This window comes from Selaginella moellendorffii, unplaced genomic scaffold (assembly GCF_000143415.4).
Source record: "Selaginella moellendorffii unplaced genomic scaffold, v1.0 SELMOscaffold_8, whole genome shotgun sequence".
NCBI lineage: Eukaryota > Viridiplantae > Streptophyta > Lycopodiopsida > Selaginellales > Selaginellaceae > Selaginella > Selaginella moellendorffii.
Window position 1 is genome coordinate 437,549 of NW_003314269.1, and position 7,547 is coordinate 445,095.

General features: G+C 40.5%; 1 pseudogene; it reads left to right on the forward strand.

Annotated features, from left to right (window-relative positions):
* The first annotated feature begins 1,343 nt into the window (after window positions 1–1,343).
* On the forward strand, window positions 1,344–2,757 carry LOC9631666 (annotated as a pseudogene).
* Window positions 2,758–7,547: the final 4,790 nt, after the last annotated feature.

The following is a 7,547-nucleotide window of genomic DNA, read 5'->3' on the forward strand; positions in this document are numbered from 1 at the left end:
ATACCCCGTGAGCTGCCGCTTCAAACTGCCTGGACTAAATTACACATTCCGAAAGATACACAAGAACTACTTCAAAGCAAGAAGTTGAGATTTCTGAATACTGCCTGTTTTCCTGCAACATCCGAGTCTTCTTACTGCGTTGACATGCAAACCGATTTGACGCCTGGCATGATCTTCTCTTTGATGTTCTCAATCAGGACATACATCTGACGAAGAACAGCGATCGGCACCAGGAGTCCATGAATTAATTTTGACTACGTTGGAGTTTCAGCAGTGTCTTCTAGTTTCACATCTGAAGTCTCTCCACCCTCCTCGTTTAACAGCAATCTCTTCCGGAGGATGGGGTATAGTTTTATTGTTTTCCTTGCCAGCATCCTCCTCATGGACTTGTCTGCCGTGCGTCCTGATTTGAAAGCGACCCACTGTTCCTTCTGTTTATGATGTCCTTGTACTACGTTCCACGGTTTCAGGGTATATAGTCTGCTTCCTCGGTCGAACCATTCTGGAACCAACTTTGGTTTCCGTCGTGAGCAATGCCTGAAAAATAGATATTTAAAACGAATTTGCTATGTTAGTTCGAGTCACTTCCTGCACTTAAGCTTCCGTTTGTAAAGAGAGAAGAAATTGTAATAGTCATTGCACTACCTACAAACATAAGGACAATTAAGAACCAAGAGACAATGTAAAGAACAAGAACTTTGGGGAGAGAAAATAGAAGAAACTAACGCTGCGCCATCGAGCTCAAAACGCCAGAACTTACGCGCCATTTGTATTTTTCCCTAATCCACGTTAATTAATTAATTAATTAAGATTTTAATTCACGACAGATGAAATATGGGTTTTATTAACTACGCTTTTTGTAAATAACAGTGGCATAGCTGAAGATTGAATCTTTTGGGGAGATTCTGGAGTTTGATCTCTCCTTGCTCCCAATGGACCTCTTGCTTTACAAATATGCGGCATTCTTTCTTCTAGCTTGGCTCTCGATCTCGATCAAACTGGCCTCAGCAGATGCGATTTTCCGAAAGATTTCATATTCGGCGCTTCAGCATCGGCGTTCCAGGTAGAAAAATCTCCGGCCATATTTCTCTCGTTAAAACTTGCTCCTTTCCTCTGTTAGTACGAAGGCGCTGTGAATGAAGGCGGGAGAAAGCCCAGCATCTGGGATATCTTTGCTGCGAACCCAAGTTGGTTTCTTTAGTCTCTTGCAAAGTTCTAGCTCTCATTTCAAGTGTTTCTGCCATTCAGGAAACATTGCGGATGGAAGTAGTCCAAACATCACGGATGATCAATACCATCACTACAAGGTTTGTGCAAAGCCGAGCTTTCTAAAATCAAAACCCATGAATTTTACCTTTCCAGGATGATGTTCTCCTGCTCAAGAACTTGGGGATGGATTCGTACAGGTTCTCAATCTCCTGGCCTCGAGTTTTCCACGGTAAGGAGGATGAACTCAAGAATGTGAAACTTTAAAAAGTCTCTTTTGGCAGACGGTCGCGTGAATCCCGAAGGGATTGCGTACTACAACAACTTGATCGATGCTCTACTGGAACACGGTAAGATCCAATTAATGCGGAGGATAGTTTTTATAAGATTGAAAGCACTGTTTACTTTTAGGCAGGAATCAAGCCTTTTGTCACGATCTATCACTGGGAATTTGGACGATAAGTTTGGAGGATGGCTAAGCCGAGACATCGTGTAAGTTCCGGAAAAAGTTCTGCAAAGTTCTTCTTTGATGGAAAACTTCTCTCGATGTTTTGCAGGGACGAGTATTTGCGATTCGCAGACTTTTGCTTCCAGGCCTTCGGCGACCGCGTGAAAAACTGGCTAACTTTCAACGAGCCACACCAGCTGGTAAACGGAGGCTACGTCCAGGGATACTACGCGCCCGGCCGATGCACAGGCTGCCCGCAAGGAAAATCGAGCACGGAGCCATACATCGTGGGTCATCATCTCCTGCTAGCACACGCCAAGGCCGTCAAACTCTACAGGCGTAAATACAAGGTTCGCTTCCTCCAAAATGAACGTTTTTTTTTTATAATTTCCCTCCAGTCCTTATCTTGATTGACAAAGCAGGTCAACCAGCGTGGCGTCATTGGAATGACGATAGACTCGTTTTGGTATGAACCATACTCAAGCCTTCTGAGAGATATCGCAGCTGCTCGTAGAGCTCTCGACTTTGAACTTGGATGGTATCTAATTACGTTTGGAGATTATCCACAGTCGATGCGTCTCTACGTCGGGGATCGCTTGCCGGCTTTCACTGTCGAAGAGTCGAGAGATCTTCGAAACTCCATGGACTTTGTGGGCCTCAATCACTACACTTCTCGATACACTCAAGACAATCCATCGCCTAGCAACGTTCGTCCCGGCTACGAGAGCGACTCCCATACACACTTTCTAAGTAAGCAATAGATTGATAGTTTCCTTGTTGTGCATTTATCTCATGAGCTCGATTTTTACATTTCAGCCGAAAGAAACGGGATTTCTATCGGAGGCACGGTAAATAAGCTCCTAAACAATTTCTTTTTATCCTGATCTCGGGTCTGTTTGGATTATAGACTGGAACCTGGATTTATGTTGTGCCTTGGGGGCTTTACAATATACTCAACCACGTCAAGGAGAACTACAACAATCCTCCGATTTTCATCACGGAAAATGGTGGGCTTGTCATTCTTGTCACCGGTTTTCTCAGGTCCAATTTTCCAGGATTGGTGGACGTCGCCGATTCGAACACTTTTAGTGACAGGTTCATAAAGGATGATGCAAGGGTTCAGTTCTACGAGTCGTATCTCACGAGGTTGCAGCAAGCCATCGCGTAAGCTTCCATAGGCCTAGTTCTTTGGAGGAAAACTATTTCTCGTCTAAACTGTAACTCTCAGGAACGGTGTGGATGTTCGTGGCTACTATGCGTGGTCTTTGCTAGACAATTGGGAGTGGGATAGCGGATTTAGCCAAAGATTTGGTCTCTATTACGTGGATTATTCAGCGCTTTAATCAGTTTCTCTCAAACACAAAATGTAGTGGTAAGTATCTCTGTTTTTCTTTTGATGGACTTAATCTGGTTTTCTACAGCACTTGAGACTATGTAAAGCCAAAATCATTCTTTATTTTTATATCTCTGGAAAGATTAATTGATCAAATGAAGACCATGCTGTATGTTAAATGATTACTAAAACAATATTATGTATTTAAAGAAAAAAATATCCAAAAACAAAATATGTGAGGTCCAACAATGTCATATACTAATATTAGCATAGTGGGATTTTAGTAAGTATCAGATTGATTTTAATTTAAACCACTCACTAAACTAGAGTTTTTGGGCTAATTAATATGCCAACTATAGATAACACATCATCAAGGAGTGAATCACCATATTTAAGACTTAAAGAAATTTAATACTATAAACTAAATGCAACTAAATGGTAAAGTGTAAACATCATGAACTTTTTTTGAAGTTGTTTCCTTGGCGATGGTCTAGACTAAAGTATGTATCAATGAAGATGTCAATATTTTCTAAGCAGGGGAGGCCATTTTTTGTATTCTCTTTCTATATTCCAAACATTCACATTAGTGGAAATGAAGGGCATTTTTCCTTGTCCTGAGGAGTGCTTAGATTTAGGATTTTGGTTTAAATATAACTTTTGCATCATTTAAATCTATTCTTTCTTTCCTTTTAGGGTTTTGGTTTAGATCTAGCTTTTCCATTGTCTAGATCTCCCTTTCTTTCTAATTTTTTCTCATTTCCCTTCTTTTGCTCTTTTTCTTTCACTCAATCTTCATGGCAAAGTAGTATTTTCCTCCTTTAACTTTAGAGTAGCAGTTAATGCTATTGCTTAATGCTATATGATTGCAATTGAACAACCAAACTCAGTTGATGGTGGCATTCATGGCACATGGTACAACTCTTTTTGCTTTTGGTGTCAATCCTGTTCAACTAGAGTTCTTTCGTGGGAATCCTGGGGATGATGTGTATCATTGATTTGATCACTTCATGGTGATTGCCACATATCATTCTTGGGATGATGCCCGACGTTTGCATAAGTTTCCCACGTATTTCCAAGGGAGGGCACTGCAGTGGTACAATGGTTTGAGTGAAGCCACTTGTGGGGATTGGAGTGTTCTCCTGAACGTCTTCAAACACACATTCAAACATGCCAACAATCATGATGATGTCTTTTAGCAATTGCATTGTCTTTGTCAAAGGCTATTTAAATCGGTGATGCAATTTGGTGTTCGTTTCTGAAGCTTCTTGCTTTGTGCGAAGCCAAATATGTCGAAGCAAATCAAGCTTGAAATATTGTGGCCAGCACTTCGTCAAGATTTTGTTAGACTTGTGCATGCATTTGCTTTAGCCACCCTTAACGATACTCTTTGTTTGGCACAATGTTATGAAACACTTCTGTCGTACGGTGAAGCCAATTTTCATTCTTTATGGCAACAATTATATACATGCATATGCACAGGATGAGGCAAACTTGGTTGTGCGTGTGAGCAATCTCGAACTTGGGTTGCAGTCATTGTGGGTGGTGCTAAATCAAGCTTTTGACCTCATTCTTGGTATAAATTAGTTGCAATGCAATCATGCCAAGTGTAACTTTGAGGTTTCTCCTTCTTGTATTATACTTTTTTATATTTCATCTATTTCTTTCACTTTTATACGTCTTTGTCCCTTTACTTCTACTTCTACCTCCATTACTTTTGTCCTTCCATTATTTCCTCCTATGATTCTTTCTTGTTTTATTCTTCCCTTTTTCCAATCCCTTTGACAATCTTTATATTGCAACGGTTGACCACCTTATGAAGGAGTATTCTGATCTCTTTGAATTTGACCTATCGTCTAGGGCCAAGATTGCCACATTCGATTCTAACTAGGGATGCTCGTCCAATCAAAGTTCCTGTTCGTCGTTAGTCACCCAAAGAGATCAAGATTTTACATGCAAATGATAAAGGGATGTTGGAGAAGGGTGTTATTTGGAAGTCAGGGAGTCCTTAGGCATATAAACCTCATCTTATAACGAAGCCTGATGGGAGTATTTGTTTCTGCATCGACTATCGTATGTTAAATGAAGTGACAATCCAGGATGCGTACCCTCCTCCTCACACTACTAATCTCTTGTATTGTCTAGGGTGAAGTCATTGGTTCACCAAGCTAGATTTTGCTTCTGGGTACTAGCAAGTACCGATGGCCAAAGAAGATATTCCTAAGATTGTTTTTTGTACATTGTTTGGTTTATACGAGTTATTGGTGATGCCGTTTGGTTTGAACAATGCTACAACAACTTTTTAGCAGATGATAGACAAAGTTCTTTACAATATGCCAGAGATGACTGCTGACTTTATTGATGATGTATTGATCCACTTGGAGGGGATGTAGGAGGAGCACATTTGTGATATTTATAAAGTGTTGGATCAGCTGCGAAACATTGGTTTAAAGTTGAAGCGGTTGAAGTGCATGTTTAGGTCCAAGGACACAACATATATTGGGTACCATATTTCTCATGAGGGTTTGCAAGTTAATCTTGACAATCTTGTGGTTATTCTAAAGTTCCCTATTCTGAAGTGTGTGAATGATATGCTACACTTCCTAGGCAAAGTGTAATATCTCGGTCATTTTGTGAATCATCTTTTTGATTGCATTACACCGTTGTGAGTGTTGTTAATGTCATCTTTCATCTGATCTCTGGATTGTGAGCAAACGTTCGTGGATCTCAAAAAGCTATTAACGATTCCTCCAATTTTAGCATATTCTAATTATATTCAACCTTTCATTTTATGTGTGGATGCTTTTGATATTGGTCTTAAAAGTGTGTTGATGCTAAAGAGCCCGAGTGTGCCTGATCAGTGCCATCTTATTGCATATATAAGCCATACATTACAACCAACAGATGTAATGTATGGAGGTGTGTTGATGCTGATGCCCTTTCTCGAACTCCTCTTCCTTCTCCACTCTCTTTTTATGTTTTTGACAAGCCTGTTATTCCGGCATCTGTGGATTTTCTAAACGAGGATTCTGTACTGTTAGCGGTTGCTGTACTTGACGTTCTGTGTCCACAAGGTACAGAGCAACATTTACCTTCTCATGATGAGATTCGCGAGGCTCAAAAGCTTGAGCCATGGATTCAAAGGTTTTGAGATGGATTTGAAAATCCTTTATCACTTGCTAATGACTTACCATTCCGGCATTTACATTCTTAATATCACCTTAAAAATAGCTTTTTTTATTTTGTGGGAACGGATCCTGATGATCTTTTACGGCTGATGGTGCCTTCCATATTTATTCCACTGTTTCTCCATGCCTACTAAGCTTCTCCTATTCTAGGTGGGCATATGGGACATTGTTGTATAACCGAAGATGCGACATGATGTTATCCAGTATGTGCGTAGTTGCATTTAGTGCCAAGCTCATAATACTCCCCCTCGTGCCGTGGAACGATGGTTAGAATCAATTGCAGTTTCCCGTCCATTTGAGTTGGTGGCATTTGATTTTATGAGACCTTTTCCATGATCGACTGCTGATAATGAATGGTATTATTGCTTTTGACTATTTGACTTATTGGGTAGAAATTGGTGCTCTTGCTAGTGCCTCTACAACTGTTATTAGATACTTTCTCCTCAATCGAGTGGTGTTCCAACATTTTTTTCCGGAGCGGATTCTTTCGGATAATGGTCCCACATTTATGGCTAAGGCATTTCATGTTTTGACATCTCGGTTGGGGATACGCCACACTTTCATGAGTGCTTATCATCCATAGTCAGATAGTTTGGTGGAATGGCTCGTTCAGACATTTAAAGGAATGATCGCGAAGTACATAAACTTTTAACATTCGGATTGGGATGGTTATTTGTCGTCTCTTTAGTATGTATATGTCATAGGGGTGCAGAGTTTTGTTGGTGCTTCACTATATAAAATTTTATATGGTCCTAATCCAATATTACCAATGGAGCTGGGTTTACTTTTGCGATTGCCATGAGTTGCCGATGCTAGGTCATAGAATCAATATTTGATAAGCATTCTTCCACTTGTATGAGCAAAGTTTGCCGAACACTTAGGCTGTGTACAAGTGGGGCAACAACAACGCTACAACTCCCATCATCGTCCACCTGTAGAGTACAAAGTGGATAACTTGGTGTTAGTTTGTTTTCCCCATTTTATGGTATGTGGTTTATCGAAGGGGCTCTTTGCTCAGTGGAAAGGACCGTATCAGGTGTTACGGCAAGTCGGACTGCAAGTTTATGAGGTTCAGCATGACATCTAGCAGGCCGATCCTCCAGAAATTGTGCATGTGTAGCAGTTAAAATGCTTTATACAAAGGGATCAGGAACAACTGATACCACCTATAGATTTGCTAATGCCTCCTCTTGACATTCCTCTAGATCCCAACCCATCTACAAGAGAACCCTGATGGTCTTCTATTATTCTGAGAGGAGGGGATGATGTGAGGTTCAAGTGTATGGCTACGATGCCATATATTAATATTAGCATAGTGGGATTTTGGTAGCCATTAGATTGATTTCAATCTGGACCACTTGCTCTTGTATATAAA